Genomic DNA, 20406 nt, shown 5'->3' with positions numbered 1-20406 from the left:
ATTGAGCGTATGAATGCTAAATATAAACTTGCTAGAGATAAGGGTAGAAAACATGTTGTGTTTGCACCTGGAGATCTTGTTTGGTTACATTTGCGTAATGATAGATTTCTTGATTTGCGCAAATCAAAGCTAATGCCTTGTGTTGATGGTCCTTTTAAGGTGTTGGAGAAAATAAATGGTAATGCATATAAACTTGAGCTGCCTGCAGATTTTGAGGTTAGTCCCACTTTTAACATTGCGGATTTGAAGCCTTATTTGGGTGAGGAAGATGAGCTTCCGTCGAGGACGACTTCATTTCAAGAAGGGGAGGATGGTGAGGACATCCATACCATTGTTACACCCACAACCCCTACCGCTACATATACTGGACTTATTACTAGAGCTCGCGCACGCCAATTAAATTATCAGGTACTTTTGTTTCTTGGTAATGATTCTAATGTTCATGAGAATATGATGCTACCTAAATTGGATACATTTGTTTTGCTTACAAATGAAGGGCCTAGTTTGGAGAAGGATGAACATTGGAGCACGAATAAGCATGGAGATGATGGCATGCGCAAGGGGAACAAGAACGGAGTTACAAGTGAAGATTTCAGGACTTTGAAGCCACCATAATGGGTGCATGAAGCCTCGGACGAAATATACAAGATGCCACTTCATAAATTTCGTCCCGAGGCTATTCTAGGTGCCGCGTCACCTTATTATTGGGCCAGGCCCATGTAATTTCGAAATACATAAGTATAGGCTATTTTTAGAGTCTGTATGTGTGGGGAAACAAGAGATAGGGTTGATTTCGGACCCCTCCACCAAGGGCCACGAAATTCCCCCCTCTTCCTCCATATATATAGCCCTTAGGGCACCGTTTAGAATTTGGGTTTTGTTTAGATTTAAAGTTCTCCATAGCTGCAACTTCGCGTACTTTGTGTTCAACGACCAGAAAAAGGTGTCATAGAACCCCACCTTGATCAATAAAACTTTCATCTTATATTCGCAATATCTAGATTGCAATCTCAGTTTCTTGCTTGTTCTTCGTTTGCTCGCAGGAAACATACCCTCGTGGTCAGGTTGATCGTTCTCCGGCGTGGTCAATAACCTCTCGGAGTTGGTTTAGCGATTGCTAAGGCGCGACGTCCTCGCACGTTCGTAGTCGGATCGTCGAAGTCGACTTCCAACGAAGCGAAATCCATTATCTCATCGAAAGATGGGACACCTTTGCCTCTATCAAAACATGATTACTATAGTAGCATAATCATGTGGACACACAAAAATACTAAGGGTAAATATTGGGTTGTCTCCCAACAAGCGCTAACGTTTAACGCCCCTATCTAGGCATGATGATTTCAATGATGCTCACATAAAAGATAAGAATTGAAACATACTAGGAGGATCATGAAGAATATGACTAACACATTTAATTATAACCCACTTCCTATGCATAGGGATTTTGTGAGCAAACAACTTATGGGAACAAGAATCAACTAGCATAGGAAGGTAAAACAAGCATAGCTTCAAGATTTCCAACACAAAGAGAGGAAACTTGATATTATTGCAATTCCTACAAGCATATGTTCCTCCCTCATAATAATTTTCAGTAGCATCATGATTGAATTCAATAATATAACCATCACATAAAGCATTATTTTCATGATGCACAAGCATATAAATTTTACTACTCTCCACATAAGCAAACTTCTTCTCATGAATAGTAGTGGGAGCAAACTCAACAAAATAACTATCATGTGAAGCATAATCCAAGTGAAAATTAAAATCATGATGACAAGTTTCATGGTTATGTTTATTCTTTATGGCATACATATCATCACAATAATCATCATAAATAGGAGGCATGCTTACATCATAATAAATTTTCTCATCAAAACTTGGGGGACAAATAATATCATATTCATCAAACATAGCATCCCCAAGCTTGTGGCTTTGCATATCATTAGCATCATGGGTATTCAAAGAATTCAGACTAACAACATTGCAATCATGCTCATCATTCACATATTTTATGCCAAGCATTCTATTTAATTCTTCTTCTAGTACTTGAGCACAATTTTTGGAATCCTTATTTTCATGGAAGACATTAAAAAGATGAAGCATATGAGGCACCCTCAATTCCATTTTTTTTGTAATTTTCTTTTATGGACTAAACTAGTGATAAAACAAGAAACAAAAAGATTCGATTGCAATATCTAAAGATATACCTTCAAGCACTCACCTCCCCGGCAACGGCGCCAGAAAAGAGCTTGATGTCTACTACACAACCTTCTTCTTGTAGACATCGTTGGGCCTCCAAGCGCAGAGGTTTGTAGGACAGTAGCAAATTTCCCCAAGTGGATGACCTAAGGTTTATCAATCCATGGGAGGCGTAGGATGAATATGGTCTCTCTTAAACAACTCTGCAACCAAATAACAAAGAGTCTCTTGTGTCCCCAACACACCCAATACAATGGTAAATTGTATAGGTGCACTAGTTCGGCGAAGAGATGGTGATACAAGTGCAATATGGATGATAGATATAGGTTTTTGTAATCTGAAAATATAAAAACAGCATGGTAACAAGTGGTAAAAATGAGCGTAAACGGTATTGCAATGCTAGGAAACAAGGCCTAGGGTTCATACTTTCACTAGTGCAAGTTCTCTCAACAATAATAACATAATTGGATCATATAACTATCCCTCAACATGCAACAAAGAGTCACTCCAAAGTCACTAATAGCGGAGAACAAACGAAGAGATTATTGTAGGGTATGAAACCACCTCAAAGTTATCCTTTCTGATCGATCTATTCAAGAGTCCGTAGTAAAATAACACGAAACTATTCTTTCTGTTCAATCTATCCTAGAGTTCCTACTAGAATAACACCTTAAGATACAAATCAACCAAAACCCTAATGTCACCTAGATACTCCAATGTCACCTCAGGTATCCGTGTGTATGATTCTATGATATGCATCACACAATCTCAGATTCATCTATTCAACCAACACAAAGTACTTCAAAGAGTGCCCAAAGTTTCTACCGAAGAGTCAAGACGAAAACGTGTGCCAATCCCTATGCATAAGTTCACAAGGGAACTGAACCCGTAAGTTGATCACCAAAACATGCATCAAGTAGATCACATGAATATCCCATTGTCACCACAGATAAGCACATGCAAGACATACATCAAGTGTTGTCAAATCCTTAAAGACTCAATCCGATAAGATAACTTCAAAGTGAAAACTCAATCCATTACAAGAGAGTAGAGGGGGAGAAACATCATAAGATCCAACAATAATAGCAAAGCTCGCGATACATCAAGATCGTGCCAAATCAAGAACATGAGAGAGAGAGATCAAACACATAGCTACTAGTACATACTGATACGTCTCCGTCGTATCTACTTTTCCAAACACGTTTGCCCTTGTTTTGGACTCTAACTTGCATGATTTGAATGGAACTAACCCAGACTGACGCTGTTTTCAGCAGAATTGACATGGTGTTATTTTTGTGCAGAAATAAAAGTTCTCGAAAGAAAATCCACGAAGAAACTTTTTAAAATAAAAAAAACTAATGAAAGAATCAGCATCAGGGGGCCCACACCCTATCCACGAGGGTGGGGGGCGCGCCCCCTCCCCTAGGGCGTGCCCCCATGCCTCATGGGCCCCCTGGACGTCCACTGACCTCAACTCCAACTCCATACATTTGCTTTCACGGAGAAAAAAACCAGAGAGAAAGTTTCATCGCATTTTACGATATGGAGCCGTCGCCAAGCCCTAATCTCTCTCGGGAGGGCTGATCTGGAGTCCATTCGGAGCTCCGAAGAGGGGGATTCGTCGCCGTCGTCATCATCAAGCATCCTCCATCACCAATTTCATGATGCTCACCGCCGTCGTGAGTAATTCCATCGTAGGATTGCTAGACGCTGATGGGTTGGATGAGATTTATCATGTAATCAAGTTAGTTTTGTTAGGGTTTGATCCCTAGTATCCATTATGTTCTGAGATTGATGTTGCTATGACTTTGCTAGGCTTAATGCTTGTCACTAGGGCCCGAGTGCCATGATTCCAAATCTGAACGTATTATGTTTTCATGAATATATGTGAGTTCTTGATCCTATCTTCCAATTCTATAGTCACCTATTATGTTTTATTATCCGACAATCCCGAAGTGACAATAATCGGGATATTTTTCGGTGATAACCGTAGTTTGAGAAGTTCATGTATTCACTATGTGTTAATGCTTTGGTTCGGTACTCTATTAAAAGGAGGCATTAATATCCCTTAGTTTCCTCTAGGACCCCGCTGGCACGGGAGGGTAGGACAAAAGATGTCATGCAAGTTCTTTTCCATAAGCACGCATGACTATATTCGGAATACATGACTACATTACATTGATGAACTGGAGCTAGTTCTATGTCACCCTATGTTATAACTATTACATGAGGAATCGCATCCGGCATAATTATCCATCACTGATCCAATGCCTATGAGCTTTTCACATATTGTGCCTTCCTTATTTACTTTACCGTTGCTACTGTTACAGTTACTACAAAACTGCTACCGTTACTTTTTCCACTGTTACCATTACTTCCATACTACTTTGCTACTAAATACTTTGCTGCAGATACTAAGTTATCCAGGTGTGGTTGAATTGACAACTCAACTACTAATACTTGAGAATATTCTTTGGCTCCCCTTGTGTCGAATCAATAAATTTGGGTTGAATACTCTACCCTCGAAAACTGTTGCGATCCCCTGTACTTGTGGGTTATCAAGACTATTTTCTGGCGCCGTTGCCGGGAGCATAGCTCTATTCTTTGAGTCACTTTGGATTCATATCTGCTGGTCACTATGAGGAACTTGAAAGACGAAAGAACTAAGATTTTTCCCTCAACTATGAGGGGAGGTAAGGAACTGCCATTTAGCTCTGCACTAGATTCTCCTTCTGTTTTGAGTAAGCTTGCGACACCTAAACCTGCTACTGCTATGAATTCTGATATGTCGCATGTTATTGATGATGCCACTTCTTCTATGCATGATACTTATGATGAAACTACTTCTGTGCTTGACACTACTGTGCCATTAGGTGAATTTCTTGATGAACAACTTGCTAGGGTTAGAGAGAATGAAATTATTGAAAATGAAATCATTGAAGATAGTGATGATGAAGGTTCTCCCCCTAAGTATGAATTGCATGTTGTTCCTGAGGGTTATGTTATGGATGAAAAAACTACTAGAGATATTCTTGCTTGCAATGATAGATCTGATCTTAAGAAGTTATTAGCTAAACTGAAAGAGAAATCTCTAAATGCTAGAATGAAATATGACCCTGCTTTTGCTACTTCACCTATCTTTGTTACTGATAAGGATTATGAATTCTCTGTCGATCCTGAGATAATTACTTTGGTTGAATCTGATCCTCTTTATGGCCATGAATCTGAAACTGTTGTGGCACATCTTATTAAATTGAATGATATAGCCACCCTATTCACTAATGACGAGAAATCTCGCTACTACTATATCCTTAAGATATTTCCGTTCTCATTAAAGGGTGATGCTAACACTTGGTTTAATTCTCTTGATCCTGGTTGTGTGCGTAGTCCCCAGGATATGATTTATTACTTTTCTGCTAAATATTTCCCTGCTCATAAGAAACAAGCTGCCTTGAGGGAAATATATAATTTTGTGCAAATTGAACAAGAGAGTCAGCCACAAGCTTGGGGGAGGCTTCTCCGGTTACTTAATGCTTTGTCTGATCATCCTCTTAAGAAAAAAATGAAATACTTGATATCTTTTATAATGGACTAACTGATGCTTCCAAGGACCACTTGGATAGTTGTGCTGGTTGTGTTTTCAGGGAAAGCACAGTCGACCAAGCTGAATTGTTATTGAATAATATGTTGACTAATGAAAATAATTGGACTCTTCCTCAGCCAATTCCTGAGCCAACTCCTAAACCAACTCCAAAAAAGAGGAGTGTTCTATTTCTCAGTCCCGAAGATATGTAAGAGCCAAAGAAATCGATGAAAGAAAAAGGTATTAAAGCTGAAGATGTTAAGAATTTACCTCCTGTTGAAGAAATACATGGTCTTAATTTACCACCTATTGAAGAAACACATTGTCTTGATAACCCGACACAGGTAGTAAAGGTAAATTATCACTATAGATATGATAAGGTTGAAATCTCGTCTACTAAGTTTGCTAGCCAATGCTTGGATGAATTTGATGACTTTATGGCTAGACAAGAAAATTTCAATGCTTATGTTGATAGAGAATTAAGGAGTAATTCTTACATGATTGGAGCTTGAGTGATTATATGGCTAGAGTTAAAGGTGAACTTAAACTCATTAGTAAATATGCTTCTATTGTTACCACCTAAGTAGAACAAGTACTTAAAGCTCAAAGTCAGTTGCTCGATGAATTAAATAATAAACATGATTTTGCTGTTAGAGTGGCTACTAGAACGGGTAAAATGACTTAGGAACCTTTGTATCCTGAAGGCCATCCTAAGAGAATTGAGCAAGATTCTCAGAGAAATAATTTAGATGCACCTAGTCCTTCTAAAAAGAAGAAAAAGAAAAATGATAGGACTTTGCATGCTTCTAGTGAACCTGTTGTAGACACACATGAGAATCCCAATGATATTTCTATTTCTGATGCTGAAACACAATCTGGTGATGAACATGAACCTAGTGATAATGTTAATGATAATGTTCATGTTGATGCTGAAGCTAGCAATAATAATGATGTAGAGATTGAACCTATTGTTGATCTTGATAACCCACAATCAAAACATCAACGTTATGATAAGAGAGATTTTGTTGCTAGGAAGCACCGTAAAGAAAGAGAACCATGGGTTCAGAAACCCATGCCTTTTCATCCTAAGCCATCCAAGAAAAAGGATGATGAGGACTTTGAGCGCTTTGCTGAAATGATTAGACCTATCTTCTTACGTATGTGGTTAACTGATATGCTTAAAGTAAATCCTTATGCTAAATATATGAAGGATATCATTACAAATAAAAGAAAGATACCGGAAGATGAAATTTCCACCATGCTTTCTAATTATACTTTTAAGGGTGGAATACCAGAGAAACCTGGAGATCCAGGAGTACAACTATACCATTCTCCATTAAAAGAAACTATGTTAAAACTGCTTTATGTGGTCTTGGAGCCGGTGTTAGTGTTATGCCTCTCTCTTTATATCGTAGACTTGAATTGAATAAGTTGACACCTACTGAAATATCTTTGCAAATGGCCGACAAATCAACTGCTACACCTGTCGGTATTTGTGAGGATGTGCCTGTTGTGGTTGCAAACGTCACTCTCTTAACGGACTTTCTTATTCTTGATATTCCCGAGGACGATAGTATGTCGATTATCCTCAATAGACCCTTTTTGAATACTGCAGGGGCTGTAATTGATTGCAACAAAGGCAATGTCACTTTTCATGTTAATGGTAATGAGCATATGGTACACTTTCCGAGGAAACAACCTCAAGTTCATAGCATCAATTCTATTGGAAAATTTCCAACTATCATTATTGGAGGTTTTGAATTTCCTCTTCCTACTGTCAAGAAGAAATATGATATTCTTATTATTGGGGACATTCATATCCCCATTGAGGTAAGCTAGTGCTATTCGAAATTTCTCCGGTTCCATGCGATTCGGAATGAGTTGTTAACAAGACTTGATGAACCTTGCTAGTGTATTCCTTTTGATGATCATGAGATGGATGAAATTAGAAGGCACAACCTTCTGTACCCTCTTTTTACTTTCTTTTATTTAGAATAAATAAAGTAAAAATAGTATTATCTGTCTGTTTTCTGAATTATCCATGCAATAAAAAATACCGGAAAATAAAGGTTCTCCAAATGCCCTGCAAATTTAATATGATTTTTTCTGGAACATTTGAGAATATCTGACACTGAGAACACAGTAGGGGGAGCTGGCACCTGGCCATGAGGGTCCAGGGCGCGCCCACCCCTACATGGCGCGCCCCCTGCCTCGTGGGCCCATGGTGGCTCCTCTCCACTTATTCCTGCACCCACACACTTCATCTTCCTCCCAAAAAAATCACCATCCAGCTCAAGCACGAGTTCTAGCTCACTTTGCCGCCATTTTCGATCTCCTTGCTCAAAGCTCCATTCACAAAACTGCTTTGGGAGATTGTTCCTTGGTATGTGACTCCTCTAATGGTCCAATTAGTTTTTGTTCTAGTGCTTTATTCATTGCAAATTTTTGCTGCCTAGGTGACCCTGTTCTTGAGCTTGCATGTCAAATTTATGAGGTCCCAAGTGATTCTAATGTATGATATAGGCTCTAGGCACTTTTGGGAGTAGTTGGTATCAGTTTTGATGAGTTTGATTCACTTTTATTTTGAGTTGCTAAAAATTTCAGAAATTTTCAGAAAAAGATGAAGAGATTCTTCTTGAGGGGCTCTTCTAGCCAAGGCTCTAAGGATAAACAAACTAAGGAGAATGAAAAGGCCAAGTATAATCTTCCTTGTGTGGCGGAAGTACGGTCGTGTGAGTGGCCTTGTGATGATTTCTTGAGAGCAGCCAGGATTTATGATGACTTTTATTCTTTGGCTGATAATGCGGGCCTCACCAACTTCCTCCATGACTGGATCAAACAATATCTCTTACTCACCAATACTTTCGTGCAAAACTTCTACTATTATCCTAAGAAATCACCTCCTTCAGTAGCTTTTCATTTATATGATGTGGCTAGGGAGATGTCATTACATGATTTTTGCGCGGTTTGCAAAATACCCTTCGAGGGCAGCTTAGAGGAACCGCATCGTAAAGATGTGGATGGTTTTATTGATACTATTACTGTAGGGGAATCGAGCAAGGTTTCTGATGCAAGAATTACTAGCATACATTTTCCTGTTTGACGCTACTTTCCCATATTTGCTAGTCGATGCTTAATTGGTCGCGGAAACTGTGGAAACCTTAGTGTTCCTGGTATTATTATTTTGTTCCATGCTTTATTTTGTGATAACTCTGTTAGTATGGGTGCTATTATTGCTAAACAATTAAGCCTAAACCATACAAAGAGCCCCATCTTTGGAGGTATCTGCTGCACGCCTTGCTAAGCATTTTAGGATACCCATTAGGCATTTTGAGAAGGAGGAAAAGTTGCTGCCCCCTACTTTTGTAGATTATAAGAGCATGGTAGCACATGAGTTTAATGTTAATAATGATGATAAGATGCTTTTGTATAATCTGAGATTTAATAAGAAACATAGTGAGACTATTATTTTGCTTGTGCCCTCTTTGTTTGATTTAACTGCAGGCCATTACCTCGTCTTGCCGACGGTCGTTTACGCGTACTGGGGCCAGACATCAGCCCCAGAACCTGAGCCGGAACTGTGATTTGACCCTTATCGTCCATCTTCTTATGAGTGGGATCCAGAGGAGATAGCCAGCCAGTGGCAATATGATGACACTCCTCAGTACACCAGAGAGAGTAGCCATGATCCATGGGCATAGACCAACTTAGGCCAAAAGCCTAAGCTTCGGAGAGTCCGTATTTCTCACCGACATTACATTCATGTTCACACACTCATTCTAGTTTTCGATGCTCATACTTTTTCATTGTACTATCCATGCTAGTTTAATTTCTCTTTCTAGCTTTCTTCTTGTGTGTTTGATAAACCTTAAGAAAAATCAACAAATTAGTTAGTTTATTTTCCATGCTTGTAGTAGTAATTAAATGAAAACCCAAAAAGATTTCTCGTTCTTCTTTTACTTGTTGGGAGCTTTCCCGTGTAAATAGTTTTATTTCTTTTCTTTCCTTTCGGGGTCGAGAGGAGAAGACCATAATGAAAATGTTTAGTGGCTTTCATATGCATAATTGTTGATTTAACCAAGAGCCCATATTACCTTGTCTTCTCCCTTGAATTGAATGCTTGCAGATTCCAGCTTAGTCCAATGCACGTGCACTATTATTATTATCCACATCGTTCGGTCGTGCAAGTGAAAGGCAATAATGACGATATATGATGGACTGATTGAGATGAGAGAAGCTGGTATGAACTCGACCTCTCTTGTTTTTGTAAATATGATTAGTTCATCGTTCCTGATTCAGCCTATTATGAATAAACATGTTTGCAATGACAATTAGAGATTATAGTTGCTTATGCCATGCTTAATTAGCTAGGAGTTTATAATGGTTTACCTTGCGTGCCAACATGCTATTAAAATGGTTGTGATGTGGTATGATAGGGTGGTATCCTCCTTTGAATGAATTGAGTGACTTGACTTGGCACATGTTCACGCATGTAGTTGAAACAGAATCAACATAGCCTTCACGATATTTATGTTCATGGTGGATTATATCCTACTCATGCTTGCACTCAGTGTTGATTAATTTTAATGCATGTTTATGATTGTTTTCGCTCTCTCAATTGGTCGCTTCCCAGTCTCTTTCTAGCCTTCGCCTGTACTAAGCAGGAATACTGCTTGTGCATCCAAACTCCATAAACCCCAAAGTTATTCCATATGAGTCCACCATACCTTCCTATATGCGGTATCTACCTGCCGTTCCAAGTAAATTTGTATGTGCCAAACTCCAAACCTTCAAATGAAATTCTGTTTTGTATGCTCGAGCAGCTCATGTATCAACTAGGGCTGTCTGTATCTTCCATGCTAGGTGGGTTATTCTCAAGAGGAGTGGACTCCGCTCCTCATTCACGAGAAAATGGCTGGTCATCGGGATGCCCAGTCCCATGCTCAAATCAAATCAAAATAATTGCAAACAAAACTCCCCCAGGATTGTTGCTAGTTGGAGGCACCCGTTGTTTCGGGCAAGCCATGGATTGATGCTTGTTGGTGGTGGGGAGTATAAACTTTACTATTCTGTTTGGGAACCGCCTATAATGTGTGTAGCATGGAAGATATCGAGATCTCATAGTTGTTATGTTGAGAGTGAAAGTATACCGCTCAAAATGTTATTCATCTCTATTTTGAAATCGAGCTCTGGCACCTCTACAAATCCCTGCTTCCCTCGGTGAAGGGCCTATCCATTTAATTTTATGTTGAGTCATCACCCTCTAATTAAAAAGCACCCGCTAGAGAGCACCGCTGTCATTTGCATGCATTACTGTTAGTTTATATTGGGTATGACTATGACTGGATCTCTTTTACCATGAATTACAATGTTTAGTCGGTCCTTGATCTTTAAAGGTGCTCTGCATTTATGTTTTGCGATCTCAGAAAGGGCTAGCGAGATACCATCTTGTTATATCATATTATGATTGTTTTGAGAAAGTGTTGTCATCCGAGTTTTATTATTATTGCTCACTAGTTGATTATGCCATTGATATGAGTAAACATGAGACCTAAGTGTTATTGTGAATATGGTTAGTTCATAGTCTTTGCTGAAAATTTGAATGCTAGCTTTACATATTTACAACAACAAGAGCAAACAGAGTTTGTAGAAGTTTTTCTTTATCACTTTCAGTTTGTCAACTGAATTGCTTGAGGACAAGCAAAGGTTTAAGCTCGGGGGAGTTGATACGTCTCTGTCGTATCTACTTTTCCAAACACTTTTGCCCTTGTTTTGGACTCTAACTTGCATGATTTGAATGGAACTAACCCGGACCGATGCTGTTTTCAGCAGAGCTGCCATGGTGTTATTTTTGTGCAGAAATAGAAGTTCTTGGAATGACCTAAAAATCCATGGAGCAACTTTGCAGAATGAATTAAAAATACTGGCGAAAGAATCAGCGTCAGGGGGCCCACACCCTGTCCACGAGGGTGGGGGCGCGCCCCCTTCCCTAGGGCGCGCCCCCTTCCCTAGGGCGCGCCCCCTGCCTCGTGGGCCCCCTAGACGTCCACCGACCTCAACTCCAACTCCATATATTTGCTTTCGCGGAGAAAAAACTCAGAGAGAAATTTTCATCGTTTTTTACGATACGGAGCCGCCGCCAAGACCCACTCTCTCTCGGGAGGGCTGATCTGGAGTCCGTTCGGGGCTCCGGAGAGGGGGATTCGTCGCTGTTGTCATCATAAACCATCCTCCATCACCATTTTCATGATGCTCACCGTCGTGCGTGAGTGATTCCATTGTAGGCTTGCTGGACGGTGATGGGTTGGATGAGATTTACCATGTAGTCAAGTTAGTTTTGTTAGGGTTTGGTCCCTAGCATCCACTATGTTATGAGATTGATGTTGCTATGACTTTGCTATGCTTAATGCTTGTCACTAGGGCTCGGGTGCCATGATTTCAGATCTAAAACTATTATGTTTTCATGAATTTATGTGAGTTCTTGATCCTATCTTGCAAGTCTATAGTCACCTATTATGTGTTATGATCTGACAACCCCGAAGTGACAATAATCGGGATACTTCTCAGTGATGACCGTTGTTTGAGGAGTTCACGTATTCACTATGTGTTAATGCTTTTGTCTGGTACTCTATTAAAAGGAGGCCTTAATATCTCTTAGTTTCCACTAGGACCCCGCTGCCACGGGAGGGTAGGACAAAAGATGTCATGCAAGTTCTTTTCCATAAGCATGTATGACTATATTCGGAATACATGCCTACATTACATTGATGAACTGGAGTTAGTTCTGTGTCACCCTACGTTATAACTATTACATGAGGAATCGCATCTGACATAATTATCCATCACAGATCCAATGCCTACGAGCTTTTCACATATTGTGCCTTGCTTATTTACTTTACCGTTGCTACTGTTACAATTACTACAAAACTGCTACCGTTACTTTTGCCACTGTTCTTGTTACTTCCATACTACTTTGCTACTAAATACTTTGCTGCAGATACTAAGTTATCCAGGTGTGGTTGAATTGACAACTCAACTGCTAATACTTGGGAATATTCTTTGGCTCCCCTTGTGTTGAATCTATAAATTTGGGTTGAATACTCTACCCTCGAAAACTGTTGCGATCCCCTATACTTGTGGGTTATCACATACCCTCAGCCTCGAAGGTGAACTACTCCCTCCTCGTCATGGAGAGCGCCGGGATGATGAAGATGGCCACTGGTGAGGGATCCTCCCTTGGGCAAGGTGCCGGAATAGCGTCCCGATTGGTTTTTGGTGGCTACAGAGGCTTGCGGCAGTGGAACTCCCGATCTATTGTGCTCCTGGATGTTTTCGGGGAATATGGATATATATAGGCAAAAGAAGTCGGTCAGGGGAGCCACGATGTGCCCACGAGGGTGGGGGCGCGCCCTGGGGGTAGGGCGCGCCCTGGACCCTCGTGGCCACCTCGTTGCTTCCCTGACGTCTACTCCAAGTCTCCTGGATTGCGTTTGTTCCAAAAATGATTCTCCCGAAGGTTTCATTCTGTTTGGACTCCATTTGATATTCCTTTTCTGCGAAACACTAAAATAGACAAAAAAACAGCAATATGGACTAGGCCTCTAGTTAATAGATTAGTCCCAAAAATGATATAAAAGTGTATAGTAAAGACCATTAAACATCCAAAACAGGTAATATAGTAGCATGGAACAATCAAAATTATAGATACGTTGGAGACATATCAGCATTATTCCTAGGGTGATCACCTCGTTTATAGCAGTTTCACATGTACTCCCTCTGGTCCTTTCTAGTCTGCAGTGAAAGTATCTCTACTTTGACCAATCTTATAGAAAAAAGTATGCACTTTCACAATGTGCGAAGTAAAAAGGAACAGAAGGAGTACAAAGAGTTCGAGAAGCTTTTAAGCGTTCCTGTACATTCCAATCTAACACACACGCCTAGCAATTCATGGAGAACATTCAAAACAATCGATGATTATCCATCTCAGTGATTCACATGTCAGAGCCAATATTTAGTTCACAACTAAAGAATAAAGAAAAATCGATCGACGCTGCTGACAGCAAAGGGCGTCCCATTCGAAAGTATCAAATGCATGTCTTCTTGCTAACATGAATGAGCAAAATTTGACAAGGTTGTCCCATTCCAAAATATCAAAAGCCTACGATTGTGGAGTGGGCAAGGTTTGCCATCAGTTCGGACATTAACATGGAACCTCGTGCTAAATAAACAAGCTATCCTTTTTGTGTAGTTCCACCAAAATAAACCAAACTCACGCGTAGCTTGTATGATTTCGCTCTTATATGTTGCAAAGCCTTGAACTTATCGGCACCTCCTTTCTTGTGGTGGAAATGAATGATTCGTTGTATTCATGAACATTTTGGGCAGTTTCCATTGAAATCAAGCTGAGCACCCCTGTTTGCACAAATACAAAAAAGTGATTAGTATAAAGCAAACTTTACTATGAATTGACAGTTTAAACAGGCACCTACATGGTCCATGTAGAGCACACTTTTAGAAAAATGGAACTCACTAGAAAGAATCCTAGAACAACATTGTACTTGCGCATTACAGCAACAAAATGGTGATTTGTCAGTCCTTCTGAGCTGAAGTTAGTTTGGTCTTGTGGGGAGTAATGTAACCATCCTTCAACTGCTCCTTCTGATGAGAAGATAGACAGAGTTTCTTCATCCTGGCATAATCGGAACTAGTCACTTCACGTACTCCATATTCTTCTTCAGAGGAGGATGATCCTATTGTGCAAAGAAAAGAGGACAACTAAATGCTAGCATCCCTGTTTGATCGAAAAAAAGGAAAGGAAATATTTAAAACATCATAGATGAAGCACTTCTCAAGGACAATACCACTTTCTAATGACAGTATCTAAACAGTAGCACAACACCAATAGAGATGACAAAGCTCAATCATATGGATGAAATCGGTGGGCGAGTACCAACCTTTGTCAGGAGGCTTATTGTGTAGAGCATACAGATGAAGCACTTCTCTGGAACCATCTGTTGCTATCTACTGTGGTGGCCATGCTTACTATATACTTCTCGACTAGTTTAATGTTTCAAACATCTTCCTATGCAGTTCCACTAAAATTTATGGTATCTTCAAAGAAGATCCATGTTTGCACATGTAAAGATAATTTCATATTATATTAAGAGTGGCATAAAATCAGTGTTAAAACAATTGCTCATTCCGGCCATAACAATAAATTAAGGTGCAACACTATATCATTACTTGTGTCATCATAGTTCCAGTGCTTCATTACAACATTAGGAGTTGATTTTTGTTTTTCTTCCGCTTGTTCTTCCCCTTTATCACTTGGTTTTATAACAGACAAGCTTGACATTCAATGTAATATTTGGCATGTCAATTAGGGAGCACAAGTATAGCACTAAACAACGACATTAATTTTCTGATGAAAGTGGCAAAATACAGGCCAACAGTTGTGAAATATCGTTATCTTACCTCAATGGAATATTACGGTGCACATACAAATTGGAAGTCTTGTCTCCATTTGTGCAGTTCACTAAAATCAAGCAACATTACCATACAAGTAGCACAATATATGAAAGCACTCTGCAGAATCATGTGAAAGAAGGCTAGTACTGACCTCTCATGACGCGGAATTCAAACAACTCACGAGAAGAAGATCTGAACCAAATTTGCCAAAACGGATAGGAAGTAAGATATCCCCTTGTGCAGTTCCACTAAGATCAAGCAATCAAGCAACATTGCCAGTGTGACATTTTGGTTGAACTGCACAAAACACTCTTAAAACAAAAATGTTTTGAGCAGTGCAACAAAAGGTCACAATAGCAACGAGGTGAAGTAGATAACCCTGTTTACACAGAGGTGCAAAGGAAACAACTAGTGGTCAATAACGGTGGATGACATAGAAGCCAACAAAAAGTAGCATCTAACTTATCTAAATGGGAAAGAAAGGAAGACAGTAGCATTTCTCTAATGGTGGCATTGATTAATATTAACATAGAGATTATATTAACAATAAAAATTGTTAAACATGTAATTTGCTTTTAACTGTGGCATTGCATCAATTTTCCAGCGGCATTATTAGAGGGTGTTCGTTTAGAGGGACATTCTGGTGTAGGGACTAAAAAATCTCCGTGTCAGTACCACCTAAACCAAACATGAGGGACTTTTAGGGACTAAAAGTGGGCATTTGGGACTAAAGAAAGAAGACCCCGAGGGAGAGTCTTTTTGGGACTTTTTCCAATAGTTGCCCCTGCCCCGCATCGCACCTTGTCTCTATTAGTTCATTACTAGGTGTAACATGGTCTTTTAGCATGTCATTTAATAATATCTAGTCCATGTTTAGTCCCTGGAACCAAGCAGGTAGGGACTAAGGAGTTTTTAACCAAACAGGGCCTTAGATTAACAATAGCTAAAGAGTTGCACGGGACAGTGGACGCACTAGCACCATGTGCATGTACCGATGTATGAAGGGGTGATGCACAGTCTATTGCAACAAAGAACAAACAACCAAGGGGCATCTTTGTGTTCGTCCCAGTTTTGTTATCTTTAGACACATTTCCCTATGCGAGCACAGCAAATCTAGTCCTGCTCAAACTCTACAGCCTTGTCCCCCAAAACAAAAGATCAGTTTGTTACAGATGTGCATACTGTGCTTGTCATTGTTTTCCCTTTTCGACCAACGTAGGTGCTGGATACCCAATCTGTAGTAGTACTTTTCCCCCTTCCTTTCCTCTTTGAACCACGTCCTAGATTCAAGCTATACAACTTTCCCCACTACTTTCCCTCATTCCTTTCCTCTTTGAACCACGTCTTAGATTCATGCTATACTACCTTTCCCCCTTCCTTTCCTTTTTGAACCACGTCCTAGATTCATGCTATATAACTTTCCCCACTACTTTCCCCCGATTCCTTTCCTCTTTGAACCACATCCTAGATTCATGCTATACAACTTTCCTGTTTGATCCAACACCTAGATTCAAGTGCAGAAGCAGAAAAAGCCCACATGCAGCTAGAGCAATGCATGTGGAATAAGTAAATTATACCTTAAGGTTCCTGGGGTGTGGTTCGGTGGGCGACTGGAGGCTGTTCGGCCCACACTATGTACGCCAGCGAAGAAGAAGGCGTCGGAGGCCCTCCCGTGCCGCCGTTGGGTGAAAGAGAATGGCTGCGCCGGTAGTAGATTCCCTCCCTCACCGACGGCGACAGCGTTAAGCCTCGTTCCCTTCCGGGTGGAAGGATCCTGGCGGCTCTTTGACCAGCAGTGAGGGGAGAGAGGCCAACAAAGTCTTGTTTAGATTTGGAGAGTGTGCGAGAGTGTGAAGAGAGCAACTACAAGCGCTGAGGCTCCAACATGTATATATATACTGGAGAGAGAGTGTGAAGAGTGCAAACCCTAGAAAACAAGCACCGAGGCTACAACTTATATGTAATGAGGTGATTATACGGTCACTACGAGATCGTATAGCTCCATATCCATCCATTTTGACTAGTCAAAGAATCCTCCTGGCACCGCCCCAGATCACTTTCTCTCTCTGTCATGCGGGGCCTACCTGTCATTGGGTGGAAGAAAGAAGTCGAACAAAAACAAAATTATGCTCAAGTGTAGTTATCGAACCTAAGACCTCAAGTTTGATGAGAGAACAGGCTAACCAGCTACACAACCCTCCCATTATGTTCAATGAGAGGAAAATAACCTTTTATACATTCTTGCATTCGTGGGACAAGCATGCGTGTTGTTTTTGCATGGGAGTCATTGGGATTTAAATCATAATCGTGTCATGTGGCTTTGGTGGTAAGATTATCCATAGTGAGAGTAACATAGGTGGTAACATCACACATCTTTAGGCAAAATAGATGATGTGGCAAGTAATTAATGAGGAAAGAGAGGGATGTGGTAACATATCTAGTTACTGTAACATCACACATACCAAGACAAAATGAGTCTACAATCTAATAAATGAAGTGTTGCATGATACCACACAATGTTACTCCCCACTATAGAGGTAGTAACATGGACTAGTAACATATGCATGTTACTTGTCTAAGTTACTATCCATTGTGACTAGTCTAAGGTGTTTTGGGATTTAAAGCAGTGTTGGTAGTACAGAAGTAATGCAACCTTAGTCACCTTACCTCTCTCCATGTAGTACGTTGGGCCCCACCAGTCAGAGGGTGAAATAAACAAATTAATAAGAAAAATTAAAAGCGCCATCGGTGTATCTTACCCCGCACATCTCGCTACTGCTCGTGAACACTGTCCAATTGATCCCTCTGTTCGCTCACGTACTATTTTAACTGAATCCTTATTATAACATGCACACAATTTTGGGCACTTGTATTCGACCTAAGTCAGTGTGCCACCGTATCTCGTACTACTCCCTCTGTCTAGGTGTAATAAGTCACGTTAGAAGTTACAGCGGGACCAAGGTGCAAGCAGATTGGAGGAGAAGGAGAAACTTGACCCGTCCTTCCTCCAATCAAAGCCCTGATTCTGTCTCTAAATGCAACAATTAATCCAAACAACTAAGAGATGACGTTTTAGCTACCATGCAGTTCCACGTATTAACTCGCATGCAAGCCGACTTTGATTTCTTTACTGATCAACGCATAGTCGCGCTCCATGCATTGGGTTTTCGGGGGAGATAACAAGGCAGAGTAAGGAGCGTTTGGTTACATTTCTTAGGCTGGTCATAGTGGTGAGTAACTTGGACTAGTAACATGCATATGTTACTAGTCTATGTTACTACTACATGAAGTTTGCCATCGAAAGCGAGCCGATCTGGCCTTCCTGAGCTAGCAAGGTTTTTCTAGCCCACACAAGCTAGATGGCCCACAAAACCTAACATATTTCAACTGTTCCAAATGCCTAACCTTGCCCGACTAGGCTATAAGCTGTTCTTGCTAAGGATCCAAACGCTCCCTAAGTAACAACGCTCGTTAGCAATGAGGCCAGGAGGGGATTGAGATGCGAAGTTAATGGAAGACGCCTAAACATTTTGGGAATATCTGATTTCCCTAAGATGACTTCACACCTAGACGGAGGGAGTACTACTCCTCAGTCTAGGTTTGATGGAATATTCGTCACCTCTTCTCTTCTTTACGTACTCCATTTTTATCTCACTTCCTGTGACTTCGCACTCGCACGGTTTTCCTATTCTATGAACATGTGTGTGTGTGTGCGTGTGTGTGTGTGTGTGTGTGTGTTTAACAGCATGTGTGTGTTTGAGAGAGCGACACATCAACCTACTCCTACAAAGAGATGGTGTGTAGTGTATTATTAAGCTGGGAGAGTTGGTGTATCCTCTCGTTTACGGGCATCCGGTCGGGACAGGCGTACATCTGGCACACCCGCTCCTGACCAGCCTGGCCCACCCAAAGCCCCTCCATCACCCTCGCGCGCTTCCCACCCGAATCGGTCAGTTCTGCTCCAAAGAATTGGTGCCACATTCATGCCAGGGCAGAGCAGACGTGACCTCTCACTGGCGCCTGCATTAAAGGGAGAAGCAGATTCAAGAGTGATGGTTGCTTCGTCCGTCCAACTTACTGTTGGGTTTATGTGATTTGACGGCTCATTGGTCATTATTACTAAGGTGGTAGGATTGCTCGATGTCCCACGCTTTTGGCGGAAGGAGGTACTACTGGATTGCAATTTTCTCCATTCTTACAGTGGAGGAGTGCGAGAGCAGTGAAAACACGTAGACTCAGTGATTACGTGGCCCACCTCACACTATCACCATATTTTCTGGACACTGTGCGACACCTAACTCTTTACATCGTACTAGTATAGTACGTACTGTAATTTATCTGCGAGATAAATTTGTACAATGCTATGAAGCTTCCAGCTTCTGTTTCATCAAATACAAAGGAGACTAACATGCATGCTATTCCATCTCAATGATTGACAGATCATAGCCAATATGTACTCCCTCCGTTCCAAAATAAGTGTCTCAACTTTATGCAAACTTTAGTACAAAGTTGTGCTACTACTAAAGTTGACACTATTTTGGAACAGAGACAGCTAAAGAAAAAAATTATCCATGTAGTCCCTAGCCCTTGAACCATAAACCCTAACCAGGCTTTAATTTGCTGGCAATGTTGGAGCTTCCCAAGAAATGAAGTTTGCAACCCTTGGACCATCGGATCATTTTGTGCAGTTTCACCAAAATCGAGATGAGCATCGCTATGGCAAAGAAATTGAAGAAGCATGATTAGAATAAGATTACTGGGACTAGTTGATGAGACATAACTCATCACAAATACAATACATATAAGCCAGTAGAGGTATGTGCGGGGCAAAGAAGTAGAGAAATATCCACATGGAGTGATGTGGGCAGCTGGAGCAGTGGTGCAAGCCGGCTGTAAATGGAGTTGTACCTGAGGGATGTTGGGACGTAGCTCAAGCTGGAGGAGGGCGGTGGGAGGCGACAACTGCCCACGTTGCAGCAGTGAGCAAGGGACGAAGGCAACCTCACTGGCTTTGTGAGAGAGAACGACGGGGACCCCTGATCGAGACGTGCCGACAGTGGGTTTTCGCCATCGGTGACGGCGACCACATCTACACTAAGCATCAACCCCTTCATCCAGCGGACGTGATCCACCGAGATGTTAGAGATGTGGCC

This window comes from Triticum aestivum, chromosome 4B (genome assembly GCF_018294505.1).
Source record: "Triticum aestivum cultivar Chinese Spring chromosome 4B, IWGSC CS RefSeq v2.1, whole genome shotgun sequence".
Taxonomy (NCBI): domain Eukaryota; kingdom Viridiplantae; phylum Streptophyta; class Magnoliopsida; order Poales; family Poaceae; genus Triticum; species Triticum aestivum.
Note: the sequence above shows the minus strand (reverse complement) of the source record.